This window comes from Lepidochelys olivacea (genome assembly GCF_965140295.1).
Source record: "Lepidochelys olivacea isolate rLepOli2 genome assembly, chromosome: 3".
NCBI lineage: Eukaryota > Metazoa > Chordata > Testudines > Cheloniidae > Lepidochelys > Lepidochelys olivacea.
In genome coordinates, this window is record NC_140413.1 from 99,408,526 (window position 1) to 99,427,946 (window position 19,421).

The 19,421-nt window shown below is 42.9% G+C and overlaps 1 protein-coding gene across 1 annotated transcript in view; it reads left to right on the top strand.

Moving 5' to 3' along the window:
* LAMA2 (laminin subunit alpha 2) overlaps positions 1 to 19,421 on the top strand; it is a 458,477-nt gene that overhangs the window by 246,711 nt on the left and 192,345 nt on the right. The window lies entirely within an intron of this gene.

The window sequence follows — 19,421 nt, forward strand, 5'->3', positions numbered from 1 at the left end:
GGGAATAGGGGTTTGGATAATATTTGTAATTCTGATGAAGCACTTAGTAGATTTGTTTAATAGCCCTTCATGATGAGGGCCTGGCATATTCTATAGCCGGGTCACATCTGTTGGCATTTTTTTGCCAGACTTGGGTGGCTTCCAAAGTCTAACTCAGACTGTTGGTCACCACGGTACTAGAGGATGTGAGTATATTATATCTGAATTATCTCCACCTAGCCAATATCGGCATAATATATGGTTTAGTTTGGATGTTAAGAACAAGTTTGAGGCCTTGATCTAACTGTAAGCAATGTGTGGGAGTAGGGTGTAGGAAGGACACAACCATGTAAGGTATTTTTAGTTATGTGCAAAGCAGCTAACAATAGGGGTATAATAGTGATCTTACACTCTGCATATTTCAAGAGATCATCATTGGCAGAGAGGATCTTTGTCACAGGGAATAGGCTGATGAGATGGACTGGAATCCCTACTCCAAATAAGAGAATATGGTAATGAGAAGCAGGAGTGGTGGCTGTGCTTTGTACATTTATAATACATGCATTTACAGCAAGACGCACATTTTCAGTACCCAACAAACAGTACAGGGTTTGATACTGCCACTCTTATATAACCCATGCTTCTGTCACTGTTCCTTTGAAACAGCAGTAGTCAGTTTTGTTTTTTGCCAGAAGAGTGGAGCACCTCTCCACTGACTCCAGCTAGTCTGGGACGAGTAGGTAAACAAAAGGCAAAAAGTTCACAAACTCTCGAAGCACGTTTAATAGGGCATCTCCAAGAGTGGAGGCCAATTCCACTCCCTTGTATGTCAGAAAAAAAGGCACCAAACTCAGTTAGTTCATCAAGATCCAGAGGGAGGCAGTCATACTAGAGGAGATGGGAGGGGAAGATCACTACCCTGAGGGTTGATGCTTAAGGCCTGCTTTTTTACTAACTGCAGGAATATGCTGGAGCCAAACTTAATTAGGGATTCCCTGTTAGGAATTGTTGTTATTAGATGTTTAAGAATACTGTATTATGTGTGTTTGAGATGTATGTTTTATGTGTGCGTATGGGTAGAGTTGCCAACTTTCTACTCGTACAAAACTGAACACCCTTGCCGCACCCCTGCCCCGCCCCTCCCCGAGCCCCGCTTCTTCTCGGAGGCCCCACCCCTGCTCACTCCATCCCCCTCTGTCGCTCACTCTTCCCACCCTCACTCACTCGCTTATTTTCACCAGGCTGGCTCAGGAGGCTGGGGTGCAGGGGGGGTCGGGACTCCGGCTGGGGGTGCAGGCTCCAGGGTGGGGCCAGAAATGAGGACTTCAGGGTGCGGGAGGTGGCTTCGGGCTGAGGCAGGGGGTTGTGGTGTGGGAGGGACTCTGGGCTGAGGGTGTCGGTTCTGGGGTGGGGCCAGAAATGAGGGGTTCAGGATGCAGGAGGGAGCTGTGGGCTGGGGCAGGGCACTGGGGGGAAGCGGGGGGAGGGCTCTGGCTGGGGGTGCAGGCTCTGAGGTGGGGTTGGGGATGAGGGGTTTGGGGTGCAGGAGGGTGCTCCGGGCTGGGACCGAGGGGTTCAAGGGTGGGAGGGGGATCAGGGCTGGGGCAGGGGCTGGAGTGTGGGAGGGGGGCAGGTGTGCAGGCTTCTAGCGGCGCTTACTTCAGGCAGCTTCCGGAAGCAGCAACATGTTCCCCCTCTAGCTTCTATGCAGAGGCGTGGCCAGGCCACTCTGCGCTCTACCCCATCTGCAGGTGCCACCCCTGCAGCTCCCATTGGCTGTGGCTCCTTGAAGCAGTGGCATGTCCCCCCTCTGGCTCCTATGGGCAGCCAGGGGCCTTGTCAAGGTTCCTTCCCCACACTCTGAACTCTAGGGTACAGATGTGGGGACCTGCATGAAAGACCCCCTAAGCTTATTCTTACCAGCTTAGGTTAAAAACCTGGTACACTGCCACCACCAAGTGATTTAATAAAGAATCCGGGAAGAGCCGACTTGGAGACATCTTCCCCCAAAATATCCCCCCAAGCCCTTACACCCCCTTTCCTGGCGAGGCTTGAGAATAAACACGTTGAGCACAACCCCCTTGGATTTTTAAGACCCCAAAAAACAATCAGATTCTTAAAAATCAGAACTTTATTAGAAGAACAAAAAAGATAAGAGAACAACTCTGTAAGATCAGAATGGAAGATAATCTTACAGGGTAATCAGATTCAAAACATAGAGAATCCCTCTAGGCAAAACCTTAAGTTACAAAAAGATACAAAACAGGAATACATATTTTCTCCAGCACAGTAAATTTGCAAGCCAAAACAAAGAAAACCTAATGCATTTTCTAGCTAGATTACTTACTAACTTTACAGGAGTTGAAGGGCTTGCATCCTTGATCTGTTCCCAGCAAAGGTCTCACACAGACAGAGAAAAAACCTTTCCCCCCCGCTTCAGATTTGAAAGTATCTTGTCCCCTCATTGGTCATTTTGGGTCAGGTGCCAGCAAGGTTACCTTAGCTTCTTAACCCTTTACAGGTGAAAGGATTTTGCCTCTGGCCAGGAGGGATTTTATAGCACTGTATACAGAAAGGTGGTTACCCTTCCCTTTTATCAGGCCTCTGCACACTGCCCTCACCCCAAGCACCAGCTTGCAGCTCCCACTGACCGGGAGCCACCATTGACTTAGCCCCGCTGTGCCACCGACCGGACTTTTAACGGCCCGATCAGCGGTGCTGACCAGAGCCGCCAGGGTCCCTTTTTGACCAGGTGTTTTGGTAGAAAGCCAGACACCCAGTGACCCTATGTATGTAGGGAGAGGGGCATGGAACTCCTGCTCAGAAATCTTGAGTTAGTTCAGGCAGATCCAGAGAGAGACAGACATGCTGGAAGCAAGGTGAAAATCTCTGCCCTAAGAGCTAATGCTCACAGGTCTGCTTTTACTAATTGTAGCAAAACAATAACCACAAAGAGAAGGGTACTGTCACATTCAAAGAACTGAGTGCTTGCTGCTTGTTCAGCTCAGTGCGGTGACATTAATGTCAAATCACTCGTGTAAGTTCTCAATGAATGGGATATACAGCCTGTATACCTTCTGGTACTGAAGAAATCTGTGTGTTTGAGATTATAATTATTATTATTCATTTGTTTTGTTTGCACAGTATTTGCTGTATTGCTGTAATGATAAGATTGTGTTTAGATTTATGAGGAGTCTTAGTTAACCAAACCTACTCAGGTTTGGTCCAGCTGCTCCTCCGGACAGAGGGGTAGCCAGGCCAAATCTGAGTGAGGGGTGTTGTGACCTGGTGCAGGGGGTTGTGGAGCCCCTGAGATCTGGAAATGGGCTGGCCAGGCCAAATCTGAGGGGCATGCACTCAGGCCACAACGCCCAGTGAGGGGAGCTGGGCCCCACTCTGTGGAATAGGAGCTACTGCTACAGGGTGAGCGCACTCTCCAATCTACTCTTCTCCACTCCCGGGTTCTCTGCTCCCCGCCAGGTAGGGAGAATTGTGTTTGCCCAGGGCCCCATAACCCATCTAGAACCTTCCTGTGACCCACTGGTGGGTTGGGACGCTTGGGAAACTACTATAATACATGTCTGGTTCCACTGATTTCAATGGAACTACTTGCAGAGAAAGTTATTACGCAGCAAGAATAAAGGTGGCAGAATGGAGACCACAGTAATCAGGACTGAGAAAATGGCGTCCTCCAAATCCTCTCTTCCTAATAAATGAGGTAATGTACTCAGATGGTAAAAAAATTTCTCTCAAAGTTCCATTATATCACTGTACACTTTGATGCTGTATTAAATGTGTATTCCATACAATAAATTGCTGAACTTTATTTAGACAAGTGAGTCTTATATTTTACTTCCAATGAATGATGTAGTCTGATTCATTTAAGAGTAGCTCGGAAGTAGGACTATGACTTGGTAATGTTTATACAGTATTTCAATAAAAGTGAGATTGGGCTGGATTTATATGTATAATTTAGAAAATCCTCAGATAATAAACTTTTTATTGTATTACTTAATCTTTTCCATTGAAAGATTTCTCATTATGGCAGATACATTGAATTGAAAGAAAGATGTAAGATGGATTTTTAATTTATGTGTATTGCATATGACAAGCTGTCCATTTCAAATGTAAGGTGCCCAATTGATACAAGAATTTTCATAGTCTTGTTTAAGATAGTAAGCAGCACAGACCACAGCTCAAGTGGCTGGGCCTCAAATCTTCTACAGCACGAAGTAAGAATAGATGGAACCTGAAGATCCCTACACACATGTGCTGCATATATTAGTATTACTGATGTACTCATGTTAGAGTAGCACTAATTATGTGTCTGGCACTGTCCAAACATATAATAAGACACCAGAGCAATGGTTAGGGGACTGGTGATGGGAAATGGAGCCTTTTATCTGTCCAGTTTGTCTTGCTTGGTCTGAAGAGACTGAATGATGGGTTTCTGTGACCTGTGTCAAGAGGGCTGTTGATCTCTTCCCATTTCCTAGTATACACAAAGCCACCACTATGGTTGGGACCCCAATAGGCACTCTTATAAACGAGGCTATGATTGAACAAGTATAGAAACTAGATCAGTGGTTTTCAACCTGTTTACCATTGTGGGCCGCATATGCAGCTCTCTATGTGCTATGTGGGCCGCATCCACACAATATATATACTACTTGTACAGCTACACAAAAAAAGGTTTAGTATTTGATATATGACAGCAATACGATTCAAACTGATATAATACCTTTCCTTTCAGCACTGGCAAATGTCTACAAAGTGCATCTGAAATTAGCAAAATAAGTCAAAACATTAACTGTTAAAATTAACTAATTCACTGTAAGGGTGGCAGGGCATAGTGTATTGCCACCCTCACTTCCGCACTGCTGCTGGCGGCGAAGCTGGGCTGAGAGCCTGGAGAGAGCAGCTGCAGAGCCTGCCTACAAAGATTGGGAGCCCTGTCCAGTGCAAAGTGCCCCCTCAGCCAGCTCCCCATGCATCCAGCCCCCCCATCCAAGGACAGTGACCCAATATCCATCCCCCCCCACCCACCAGGGACTGCCCTCAGCCTCTTCTTAGACTGCTGCCCCAGCCAGGGAATGCCCCACCATCACTCAACCCCCCTGTGACTGTCCTCCTGCTCCCTGCATCCAGACTCCCCCCCCCCCCAACACTGGGCTGGCACAACCCCCTGCTCGAGACAGCCCCCTCCAGCATCCAGTCCCCCACCCAGGGACTGGCCCCCAACAACTGCCCCCAGGCTCCCCGCCATGACTGCCCCCTAGTACTCAACCTCCCCTCCCCCTGCATCCAGGGACTGTGTCCCAGTATCTAACCCCCAATCCAGGAACTGTCCCCAGCCACCAGTCCCCACACCTAGAGTCTGTCCCTCATGCACCAGCTGCACCCCTTCCCTGCAGCCCTAGCCCCCTGCAACTCCTCCACTTACCCCAGCCCCTGCGCCCTCTTCCCCACGCCTGCTGGTCTCCTACCTCAGCTGCACATAGCTAAGCCCTGCAGCCTACCCTGCCCATCTGCCGCTGCGGTCCTAGTGCCAGGGAGCCCACTCCATCCAGGGTCAATGGACCCGTGATCCTGTGGGGAGGAGGGGCACTGAGCATCCTGGCCTCCTGCCAATGCTGCTGGGCCTGATTCTGCCAAGGGGAAAGGGGGGGCTGACGCTTGGCCCGATCCCGTGCTGCCCCATTTTTGCATCCCACCCACCACCGTCAGCTCTGCACCTGGTGCAGGTGCCCCTCCTACTCCTAGTTACTTCCCTGAGGATGTCTCATGAGCTGCAGCTGTGTGCTGGTTGGGCCGCAGGTTGAGAACCACTGAACTAGACTATCCTTAGGGACATGGCCAAGGCACATAAGAGGTGTTGTGTGGGAACTCTGATTTGCTGTTCTTTCTCTGTGAATAGAAGATATAATTCTCTTAGGTTGGCAGTTGCCTTTCACCAGCTACATTCATTCAAAAAGAGAAGAGAAAAGCAGAAGAAGAAACAGATTCCATGGCTTTTTTACTTTCACTGCCAGGAAGCAGCAAAACATTCAGGGGTCTTGTGAATTCTTGAAGCTATTGTCCTTTATCTAGTATCAATGTGCATTATGTAAAAAGACTTATTTAATGAGTTTGTGAGAAATTGTTATCTAGATTTGCCATGAAACTCTTTTGAGTAGAACAGAGCGGATGTGTTCTCAGTGATGTTCTTTATAATTGATGTTTACCCTCCCTAACATAGAACCTTGGTATGGTAGAACTAGTTTTGATAAAATGAATATCCCCCCAACAAAATCACTATTGAAGTTTGGAAGTACATCTGAACTGCCTGAACTTCCAGGCCTGCCTATGGTCTGGAAGTGAAATATTAAAATACAACGAGCGTACAGCATAATATTTCTGACATGATTTCAAAAAAGAAGTAATGGAAATCCTTTGACTTCCTGAACTCATGAGATTTCCAGTCTGATTTGTTGATCAAAGAGGTATGTTCAGGTAAACTGAAGGTGGCTACTAAATGGCAATTTTTAATCATGCTAAATTAGTCTAAGTACTTTGTCTTGTAGAAAACCACTGACAGATTTGACAAAAGCTTCAGGACCAGGGAATATAGTAGTAGGTCTACAATCTATACTAAGGGTATGTCTACATTACCAGCTGGATTGGCGGGCAGCGATCGATCCAGCGGAGACTGATTTATCGCATCTAGTCTAGACGCGATAAATCGGCCTCCGAGCGCTCTCCCCTTGACTCCTGTACTCCACCACTGCGAGAGGTGCAGGCGGAGTCGACGTGGGAGCGGCAGCAGTCGACTCACTGCGGTGAAGACACCACAGTAAGTCGATCTAAGTATGTTGACTTCAGCTATGTTATTCATGTAGCTGAAGTTGCGTAACTTAGATCGATCCATCCCCCACCCCAGTGTAGACAAGGGCTATGGAAGTGTATTCCTTAAGAACACAGTTCTGAAACTTTTCTGGCTGTTCCAATGACTGTTCTGGAGTATTATGTTGAATGAATGTAGGTGATTTTAATGTACAATTCAGCTTGTGCAGTTATAGAATTATTAAGTATTCAGAGTATACCTAAATAGTAAGCCTCTATAAGACTGAGGGCTGGAAATGTCTTTTGTTGTGCACTGTTATGGCACCCAACAGACCGATTGGTGGTGATTGGAGGTGGACTCCATTGCACAATATAAAGACTACCTTCCTAGGAAAAATATTTATGGGAGGCAAAAACTCTAAACAGTGAGAAAAAAGTGAATCACAACTATACAGTTATTCAAACAGAGCCTGGCATTACTGCTGTCCCCTTTATCTGAAACATTAATACAAACTCTCGGCAAAGTTTATGTATGCTACTTAAATTCAAGTCCTATCTAAGATAGTGGAGACTAGATAATCTCTTTCCTAACAAAATGCAACTTGAATAGATCTAAAACAGTGAGGAACCCATTGGAATTTCTTTCTTGTGCCTTCCCCCACTCCACATACATGCACACCAAATGCAACACTCAGATTGAATCAACCATTCCAAACTAAATTTCCTTAGGAGTTTGCAGTCTGTATTTGTTTTTTGTTTTTTTTTTAAAAAACGTTAATCCAGACCCGAACTGGATTAATGATGGAATGTTACCTTACACATAGCAAGTAAACTCAGGACAAACAGATGTTTGGACGTTCCCAACTGTGAATCCTGCGCTCAGTAAACCCACCCGAGGCACATACATAAACTCTTTGTACTTACATCCATCTGTTAAAATGGCATGCTGTCCAGTCACCACTTGTCAAACCCCATCACTATAGCATAGGTGCCAGCCAATTATAGACTGAGTAAACAGCCTATGGAACACTGAGTGCTGTTATTTTTGTGGGGATTTCTTCCTCATTGCTACCATTGCTGTACTGGCATCAGATGTCTCTATATTTGCTAATACCTATGTCTAAAAATTAAATACATACCTGAAGAGTGGATAAAAGTGAGACAATCCAAATAATGTGGATTGTATATAATGTGGTTTCAGTATCTCCCGGCATTGTGTGTAAAGAAAATCTAGTGGCAGATACTGCCACCAGTATGCTGACAGAACCCACAGAGTACCGAACAAGTTGTCAGGTGTCATAACTTGGGATCATGACAAATGATGTGAAGTTCATAGGCATAAAGTGGGGAAAAATCTTAGTAGGCAACATTTTCTCTTAGTATGCTCAGTTAGTGTCAAATGGTTGGTGTGGGACACCTTCCAAACATTGGTTTGTTGGAAGCAATTTGGAGAAACTCTTGATTAGAACATTCTTCCTATTAATATATTGATGGTAGCAGAAATACTGTTGCTTCTTACATAGTCTAAGTCTACCATACAAAATGTGCTATTTAGTCAAATTTTTAAATCTTGCTAATGGATACAAATTGTTAAATAATATCTCTAACCATTGAGAAAACACATGTAAATGCTGCTTTGATGACTAATTTGGTTTCTGATTGTCTAAAACAAAGGACCAATTTGGCTTTGGCAGCTACAAAAATAGAGGTTGGGGTCAGTGTCAGTAAAAGTGAACATAGGTATTTTCAACTGAATGCATCCGATGAAGTGAGCTGTAGCTCACGAAAGCTTATGCTCAAATAAATTGGTTAGTCTCTGTGGTGCCACAAGTCCTCCTTTTCTTTTTATAGATCTTTTAGTAGCTTATTTGATCTCTCTCATTCATTATATTTTATATCTGTGTAATGGCACCAATGCCAATGGAATGTATGTGTAATAGTCATGGAATCACTGATATTAGAAACGGAAAAGACCTGTTGGGTCATTCTGTCCACGCTTCTGCCAGTATGCACTTCTACCCCAGAGTGTATTCATTGCATTTCTAAAACCTTGTACTGTACATAGTGAAATCCCTGAATACATAGCATGGGTCCACTTCCCTGCAGTAATTTCTTTCTGCTTTTTCAAGTATCATACTCTCTTGGATTAGGTCAGAGATTAAAGCCTCTCTGAAAGAAATCCATTCGGAGGCAGGAGTTTTACTACTAAATGCACCACTGCACTCATGGGCAAGGTATATACATTTTATATTCAACATTACTATTATCGGTGCTTTTACTAAAAGGTTTTGGAATCTCTTTTGTGTCTTCCTAGTTCGTTTTCACTACCAGCAACAAAGGAAACTTTATAGAACTGACCTGAAACATCTTTCTGTAGAAAGAAGTGAAAGTGATGCACCATATGTTAAAACCTTTTAATGCGTGTGTTTTAAATGTATATAACGTTTGCTAAAGATTACTGTCAGAGTTACAGGGCTAGCTACACCTCTGTCTCCCTTCTAGTCTCTCTGAGTTCTCTCCTTCAAACATTAGGTCTTGTGCCCTGACCTATCTCAGGGTGGAAAGTTGCAATTCTCCCTCTGTTAGACCAGGATCTGCAAACAACCCCCTGTCTATGCTAGCTTATTACTGTGCAGGTCTGGCTGGACACCTGTGTTTCTTCCCTTTGGGAGTCATCACAAACTCCTGAAGGGAAGAAGCACAGGTGTTCAGTACATAGTGATATAGTGAACAGCAGCCTTATTAAAACAAACGAGTTTATTAGCAAACAGAACAAAGCATTAAAGAAAATTATTTCAAAACAGCGAACAGCTGACACTCATATCTAAACTCATTTAATCTTGTGGTTCATTACGAGCTCATCTAGATGGACTTCCTTTTGAGTTGCAGAAACAGAACAGACCCAGTTTACATTCTTTACCCAATTACCACATATCTCAATGGATTTTCTTATAGAGCCTACATGTGAAGTCTTCTTTTAGCCAGCGACTGTTTTTTTTCCCCCCAGATAGCCAGGCAGACCATCTCAGATAATGTCCCTATGATGGCTACTCCATTGTTTGGCAATTAGACCTATTCACCCTTCATGGCCTGTATGACACTCTGGGGTGTAATCCAGACAAGTGAGGGTCTATCTCACACCTGTCCTGCAACATGGGGTGCCTCAAAATGCTTTGCTGATGAGTCCAACCTGTGCAACCTGGGCTCCTCACAAACAGCCAAACAGCATTCAGGTTACACCCTGAGTGTGTATAGCCACAGCCCTGGTCAGCAACAGTGACCCCAGCAGCCTGTTAGCAAACACCAGCCACACTCTAGCTTCCAGCAGCCTTGGTTACTAGGCTACTTGGTTACTACTTGCAAGGTGACTCCAACACACTCTCAGTCCTGGATTTCCCCCCCAAAACATACATTTTGCGCTGTCTAGCCCTTTCCTGGATAATCCAGATATGTTAGGTCCATTGCCCCTCTTAGGGAATCAATGTACAACAGTGTGCTACCGTAAATGGATTTACCCACACTGCTCACAACACTGGATTACTTTAGGTCCAAGAATAAAACAAGTTTATTTAACTACAAAGAAATAGGTTTTAAGTGAGTACAAGTATAAGGCACTAAAAGTCAGAAATGGTCACGAGAAAAATAAAGATAAAATGCATCCTAATACTAAACTTAACAAACTAGACTTGGTTCAAGGTGACATTCTTACCACAGGTTCCCAGTAACACTGTTGACCATGTTTCAGGTCAGGATCCCCTCCCAAAGTCCATAGGCTGTTTCTTTTTTTTCTTAAGTGAAAGAGAGAGATGGATAGGGAGAAATAACTTGAAGCGGTTTTGCCCCTCACTTTTATAGTTCAGTCACCCTATGTATGTGTGCAATTGATTGTTCCTTCCTAAGTGGAGTACTTTACATTTGTCCTTATTGAATTTCATCCTATTTACTTCAGATCATTTCTCCAGTTTGTCCAGATCATTTTGAATTTTAATCCTATCCTCCAAAACACTTGCAACCCCTCGCAGCTTGGTATCGTCCGCAAACTTTATAAATGTACTCTCTATGTCATTATCTAAATCATTGATGAAGATATTGAACAGAACTGGACCTAGAACCAATCCCTGCAGGACCCCATTCGTTATGCCCTACCAGCATGACTGTGAACCACTGATAACTACTCCCTGGGAACAATTTTTCAACCAGTTATGCACCCACCCTATAGTAGCTTTGTCAGGGTTCCCTCCACACTCTGAACTCTAAGGTACAGATGTGGGGACCCGCATGAAAGACCCCCGAAGCTTATTTCTACCAGCTTAGGGTAAAACTTCCCCAAGGCACAAATTCTTTGGAGGGTAAGTTGCCACCACCAAGTGATTTAACAATGAATCAGGGAAAGGACTACTTAGAGTTCCTATTCCCTCAAAATATCCCCCCAAACCCTTACACACCCTTTCCTGGGCAGGCTTGAGAATAATATCCTAATCAATTGGTTACAAAGTGGTCACAGACCCAAACCCCTGGGTCTTAGGATCTAGAGAAATCAGTCAGGCTCTTAAAAGAAACAGAACTTTACTAGAAAGAAAAACAGTAAAAGAAGCACCGATGTAAAATTAGAAGGGAAGCTAATCTTACAGGGAAATCAGATTTAAAACACAGAGGTTTCAGAGTAACAGCCGTGTTAGTCTGTATTCGCAAAAAGAAAAGGAGGACTTGTGGCACCTTAGAGACTAACCAATTTATTAGAGCATAAGCTTTCGTGAGCTACAGCTCACTTCCTCAGATGGAAAACACAGAGGATTTCCCTCTGGGCAAAAACTTTAAAGTTACAAAAAGAAAACCAGGAATACACCTTTCTCTCAGCACAGAGAAAATCACAAGCCAAAACAAAAGTAAACTAACGCATTTCCTTGCTAGTACTTACTAATTCTAATGGAGTTGGATTGCTTGCTTTCTCGATCTCTCTCTGGCAAGCACACAGAACAGACAAACAAAAGCCTCCCCCCCCAGATTTGAAAGTATCTTGTCCCCTTATTGGTCCTTTTGGTCAGGTGCCAGCCAGGTTACCTGAGCTTCTTAACCCTTTACAGGTTAAAGGATATTGTGCCTCTGGCCAGGAGGGATTTTATAGTACTGTATACAGGAAGGTTGTTACCCTTCCCTTTATATTTATGACAAGCTTCATCTAGGTTGTATTTCCTGAGTTTGTTTAAGAGAAGGTCATGCAAGACTGTATCAAAAGCCTTACTAAAGTCAAGATATACCACATCTACCACTTCCCTCCTACCCACAAGGCTTGTTACCCTGTCAAAGAAAGCTATCAGGTTGGTTTGACATGCTTTGTTCTTGACAAATCCATGCTGACTGTTATTTATCACCTTATTATCTTTTAGGTGTTTGCAAATTGATTGTTTAATTATTTGCTCCATTATCTTTCCTGGTACAGAAGTTAAGCTGCCTGGTTTTTGGGGTGCATTTGGTCACAGCTTTCAATCACTGGCCTTTTGATAGTGGGGGAACTGTGCTGAAATTGTCTTCTCACCCTGACATTCCTACACACCACCTCAAAAATCCTGTAAAACAATTTGGAGGCTGGGTCCATATTAACCACCAAGAGCCGTCCTCCCCCATCCATTATATTTATCTTCAGGTTTGGTAGTGTTTTCATTAGTTGTATCATGCATAGTAAAGCTTCACATTAAAATACACAAATATCACAGGAAAATTTGAGTTACCAAGCCAGCTCCAATCAGTGGCCTACCTCAGGTCCACCGAACAGGTTTTCTGTTTGAATAATAGCCCAAATCCTGCTTTCCATCTGTATTTCATAATTAGGCAAAACTCCTATTGACTTCAGTGGCATTGATGGAAGTTTACCTAATGATTAAAATACTAGACAGAAAATAAAAATATCACTTAGTATGTTATTCTATGAAATGTAAAAATATTTTATCTTTAATACTCTTAAAATCATTGTTGCCGTAGCTAATTAAAATATGTCATGTCAGTATTTGCAGTATTCCCGATATTATTAAAGGAAAATTGAGAGATCCAGAGTTGTCCTACTTTGTGTTGAGGCTTGTCTATATTCAGATATTTTTGAATAACATTAGATTCAAAAAGTTTATTATTCTACTGAGGTATTTCCTTTTCACTCGCTCTGACTTGAAGGTGTAGTTATAAATAGTAGGGCTCTCCTTCTAAAACTCCAAGTCAATAACAAAGTATCCTCAGCTAAAAAAAAAGTATCAAAAGGATAAAAATATATCAAAGATCTGGACAAAAGAGAAAACTGAGGAGAGTATAAATGTAAAACACTAGCTCCATAGGTCATAAATATGGAAGATAGGACACTTCTATTTAAAGTTTTTTAGTTTATGGATCAAAATTCAATGTCACTCATTTTTTCCTGAATGAATGCTGCTAAAAAACTACAGTATTTCTTAACATTTCCTTACAGAGTGAGCCTGTCTGAAACATTAAACAGTCACACACAAAATATTTTTCAGTTGCAATATAACTTAGGGCATGATCCTACAACCTGCTGAGCAATTCCTGGAATGCTGAGCACTCTCTGTTTATCTTGAATTCAGTGCGATTTTAGTGAGCTTGCAGGATGGAGCCTTAACTCATCATCTGGCACAGACAGAAGAGGAAAGATTATAGGGTTCTTTTGTAGAAAAGTTTTCTTCTTGCTTAATCATTCCCTTCTCTATTCCCCTTTCTTATTCTTTCCATAATTTTTTTTTAAGAGGATACTTTGTGATCTCACAGCTATACCAACTTTGGCATTACCATACATATGGGAAAATCTGCCTGCCACATTAAATCCCTGATGCAGTGTGTTGCATATGTACCATATGATTACTGGTGACATCAGGTTATATTGCACAATAATTGTAAAGTTACTTGTAAATATGTTGTTTCTTCCCCTCCAGGCTGAATTGACAAGTGCACATGGAAAGCAGATTCTTGTGTTTTTGTTTTATTTTAATTGGCTAAACTTGATACACATGATAATGAAAGACTTGCAGTACTAGCTACCTTCAGGCACAGTGTGGACTGGTGCTGTGCGGCCTTCTTCTACAGAGCTTAGGTACAGCACCTGAATGCTGACTAGCTTCATTCCTCTTATTTCTGTCCTTGAGTCGTTCTTCAGCAAAGACTGGAAATCATGTCAAATCATACTAACCTGTGATTTGTGCTGTTGATATGCATATAGTACCCAATACTTGCCAACATTTGGAAAATATAAGGAGAGAAATAAGGATGCTTCTTTTTACCTCTGTTGATGATATACATGGGGATATATATATATAAGAGCTTTTTTGCAGGGATGTAGTGGGATTAGTGAAAATGTTGCTAAAATACTTGTTCTTCCCATGGCTTCTAACTTATTGGGATCCCCATGGTTCTATTCTGTTATCCATCCTGTTCAGTGTGTATGTAGAGTATTGTTGCTGAGGGAAAAAATGAGATGATACGATATGCAGTGCCAGGAATATGTGGATGGCACTTGGTTGTACATCTCCTTTTGTTGAATCTGGCTTCTCTAGTCTGCTCTGTTAACAGAATGTAACAGAGAACATAAGAACAGCCATACTGGGTCAGACCCAAGATCCATCTAGCCCAGTATCCTGTCTTCTGACAGTGGCCAATGCCAGGTGCCCTGGAGAGAATGAACAGAACAGGTAATCACCAAATGATCCATTCCCTGTCACTCATTCCCAGCCTCTGGCAAACAGAGGCGAGGGACACCATAGGTAGGGATATGTTTAGTCCAGATAAGATGGTAGTCATTCTGCTGTGTAGGGAGAAATGGGGAGGTCTTGCTCCATCATTTGTTGTATCTGCATTCTCTGATGGGCCCCAGTCAATCAAAACTCTTAACTTTAAGAGCATGAGTAGTTCCATTCATGCTTACATGGTTTTCTAGATCATGGCCATAGTTGCAGCAACTTGTCAGGCCTATCGTCATCTAGGTTTCCCCAGGAAGCTGTGGCCCTTCCACTCAGATGCAGACTTTGCTACAAGAGCTGGTTAGAAAATTTTGAAATTTCATGAAAAATGGTGATAAGAATTCTGTGAGGAAAAAAATACCAAAAAGTTCTTACCAATTTTTAAAGCAACGTTGCTTGCCTCAGTGATTCTTGCATTTGTCACCATCAAGATAGACTATGACATTGTGTTGTACTTGGTGTTAAAAAGAATGCAGAAGATGACCCTTGAAAGAGGACTTAGACTCTTCAGATGATGCAGAGTGCAGCAGTTCTGCTGAATGTTGAGTTGGGTTTATGTGATTATTTTTCACTAGTACTCCAAGCCATGCTTAATTTGTACCTGGGTGAAAGCACTTGCAGACCCAGAAAATAAAATTTCCACAGCTCAAGCTGGGTCTTGGAGGGGCACACGTTTCAACCCTGCCAGGGGGTGGGGGGAACAAATTCCTTTTGATTGGCTGCTTTCACCAATTCCCTCCCCTAAGGAGACAAAGTCATTTCACAGGAGGGGAAGAAGGAGCCCCAACAGTTGCTGGAGGAGCAAGGTGACGTGCGGGTTGGGGGGTGGAGCAGGGTCAGAACAGATGTGGGGTCAGAATTGATAGGGGGCATGGGGAAGAACTGATGGCGAGCTGGGGATGTTAGATGGAGTGGGATCTGAGTTACTACAGAGAATTCTTTCTTGGGTATCTGGCTGGTGAATCTTGCCCATATGCTCAGGGTTTAGCAGATAGCCATATTTGGGGTTGGGAAGGAATTTTCCTCCAGGGCAGATTGGAAGAGGCCCTGGAGTTTTTTCACCTTCCTCTGTAGCATGGGGCACGGGTCACTTGCTGGAGGAGTCTCTGCTCCTTGAAGTCTTTAAACCACGATTTGAGGACTTCAATAGCTCAGACATAGGTGAGAGGTTTTTCACAGGAGTGGGTGGGTGAGATTCTGTGGCCTGCGTTGTGCAGGAGGTCAGACTAGATGATCAAAATGGTCCCTTCTGACCTTAATATCTATGAATGTATGAACAGATGTGGGGGTAAAACTGATAGGTGGTGGATAGACAGGCAGGTATGATATTGCTCTCATTTCTGTAGAAAATGATAGGGCCCTCCCACTTCTTTCAGACCACTTTAAGTGCTGGCTCCATGCTCTTCTCAACCTTCCTGTTCACTTCCACATACAATTTAAAAAGTGCTGGTTGCAAAATATTTAGAATCCCTAATGGTCTAGGATCCAAATTTGTGAGAAATTCCCTACCATCCTGTATCCTGCTGCAGAAGTTAAGATCTGCTGTGTTTCTCCTGCTGACTGGATCTGGAACTTGATTGTTTAAGATCACTGGTAGGTCATTCTCAGTTGAGAGTAATCAATAGGAGGATGGGAGGAGGTGTGGCCTAGCCAAAGCTATAAATGTAGAAGCCTCATGAGAGCAGAGAAAGCCCATGACGGAGTGAGTGACAGCGAGCATAGCAACTGAGTGAGCTGCCAAGGTAAGGAGAGTTTAACTCTAAGGGGAGGAGTCTGAGGGATTTAACAATTAGAAAGGTACCAAATTCCCAAGAAAAGTAACTGATGGAATAAAGAGAACCCAATACACTTCACAAACATCCTCTAAGCTTAGGCTGAATAAAAAAGCAGATAGAACACCAGTATCAGAAGGTGGGGGCTACCCAATTTATTGCACTGAGTGTAACATGAATGGTTACCTGCCTCTCGGACAGATGGTGTAGTGTGCATGCAACTCAAAGCCTTCAGAGATAGAGTACGGGCCCTGGAGGCAAAGGGAGACAGAGAGGTACACAGAAGACATACAGCAGTCCCACCTCTTGTCCAACAGTGCTGTACTATTAAGGAGGATGAAATTCTGGGCAGGAGACCATGAAGCTGGATTGGAGGGAAATGATCCCATAGTTGGGAAGCATCTTCTAGATAATGTCATGGTATCCTCTCGCACTGAAGATATCCCTCTTGGGGGGAGGGGGGAGGGAAGAATTCCAATTATTAGGAAGACATGGGCAATAGCAGAGGAGGAGTCAATTTTTTAGAAATACAGATAGTTGGGTTTGTGATGACCAGGAGAACCACAGGGTAAATTGCTTGACAGGTAAGAAGGTAGCAGAATTGCCCTGTTCTGTACATTTCCCCCTGAGCCTGTGGTATGGGTCAGATAGAGGATAATGGGCTAGATGGACCTGGTCAGACTCAGTATGGGAATTCTTATGTTCTTATGAGGCATATTTGTTTATGCAGTGCAGTGATTGCAGGACTACAGTTTATGAATTTAAACTGATAGTCTCAAAGTGACTATTTTATGTCATGAAATTTTAAACGTGTTATTAAATTGCCCAGATGTTATGATGGTAGTTCATAAAAATTCCAGAATAAAAAACAGAACTGCCCTTCCTAAATTAAGATAGTTGACATCAGACAAAGATGAGATCACCACATTCATTTTTACCCATGACTTAAATTGTAACTAAACCTACGTTGCAACAGAGGAAGGCTAGTACATTCAAAAACAATGGCAAATGTAAGTGATAACTTCTATCATATTGTGAGACTTCAGTTGTATTGTTAACCACTTCAGTATTACATAGAATACCAGGTAAAATATACTTCCAGAGCTGACCAAAGTACCTCATAAGTGCCACTTTGAAACATCAGAGAGACATGGTGGGTGAGGTAATATCTTTTATTGGACCAACTTCTGTCGGTGAGAGAGACATTACTTGGTCCAATAAAATATATTATCTCACCCACATTTTCTCTCTACTATCCTGGGACCAAAAGGCAGCTACAGCAACACTACATACAACTTTGAAACATTGGCATTCCTGTGCTACCATTATGGTGGCATTTAAAGAAACTCTTCTAACTCTTCTAAGCTGTGATGGCACTATGCGTGGATGGGGTGACCACTGAGAATTTATATTGCATTCATGTGTTCATTATCTGTGCTAGCTAAAAAGGGACAGGTCAACTAGAGAAAATAAGAACTGACCTCATTCAGACCCTTTCTGAGATTAACTAGACAACTAGACTAAGTAAGAACTGACCTGGTTTAGACTCTTTCTGAGGCTGAATAATGCTCGAGTATCTTTGCTTTCCTATTGCTTTTCATTCTCCTAATTCCCTACAGGCTCAGTCAGGACTAGAAGCAGAAGTGCCAAAGCACTGCATTAGAGGCTAGGGATTTTTTTTTTTTTAGGTGTTTTTGGTGTCACTAGAGGCTAGAGGTAGTTTTGTAGACCCAGCCGGTCTGGATAACATTTGGATACACATCCAAACTTTTGGTTGCTTATGAATCCTGGGAGCCTCTTGTAGTTTTCACATGGCTACTAACCATAAAGCCTAAATCCACAGATTTTTATACTTCCATATGTTATCTAAAATGAGCTGATTGCTGCATCTTAAATAAGGAGATTGATTTTTCTTCCCCCCTTCTTTTTAAAATACAGTGCACAGGAAAATATGAGCATCCTTTGCTTTCTGTTGCATGTGTGCAAACATGCCGTGTAACACATCCAGTATGATGAATGATACAATACAGCACGTTGTTCCCTTGGATCAGCCTTGAGAATAATCATACTGTTCTCCTTCCTGCAGAATACTCACAAGACTTCTCTGTGGTCAGCAACATGGATTGGAAGGGCAGGGAGTTTGCTGTTGTAGGTTGTTCATCTCAGAGGAGATGTTACACTGGAATACAAAACAGACTTTTTTGTATTTTTTTAAAAAAACTGCTCTTTTAACAGTTTTTGGTGGAAAGCAAACCTGCTGTATTTGCAGTAAACTCAGTCATTCATGACAGTAGTTTTGATTCCTGTCCTAAAAATGATCTATACATGTTGTGATTTTTCTCCGGAAAGTTGTTGTCAGGGCCCTGAATTAGGGTGCAAAAACAGATTCGGAAAAATATACTGAAATGAGATATGACCTGAGGTTATTAGCCTCTTATTATGGAGAGTGACTCAGGCTGAGGTAAAGAACATACCATTGCTTTGTTTGACTGCATGAGGACAGACTATTACGTTCCTCTATTTTCAATTACAATTGATACGAAAGCAAAACTCTTTTCCTTTATGCCAGTTTGCCTTATGGGTATATTTTGCATCAGAATAGGAGATGTTGTATCCATTATTAATTATTATTATTGTTGCTTATTATTTGTATTATGGTAGTGCCTAGCAGTCCTAGTCCTGGATCAGGGGGACCCCGTTATGCGAGGTGTTGTACAAAACACTGGTTGGTTGATTCTTAAGGAGGCAAGGACCAGATGGGGGCTAAAGTAGCTGAAACACATTCAAAACCTATCTTTGAAACAGCCCTTAGCCTTCTACAAAATGCAGATTGAAGGGAGATGTATTTGCAGATTTCAAAGCTGTTTCTGAGGAACTGCTGCTGCTTGGTTTTACTGTATTTGGGGTGATTTGCAACCTTTGCCTGGCACTGGGGAAAATATTAGTAGGTGAGAGTGAGTCCACTCATGCTTGGGGCAGGGAGGGAATGGTTCATGAGGACTTCCTGCTTAAGGCACTAGATCATCCACAACTCCTTTCACAACACTGGAAATCCATTTCCTGGAAATATTGTCATAGGAAAAGAGTAACCCAGAATGGTTAAAGGCACATTTCC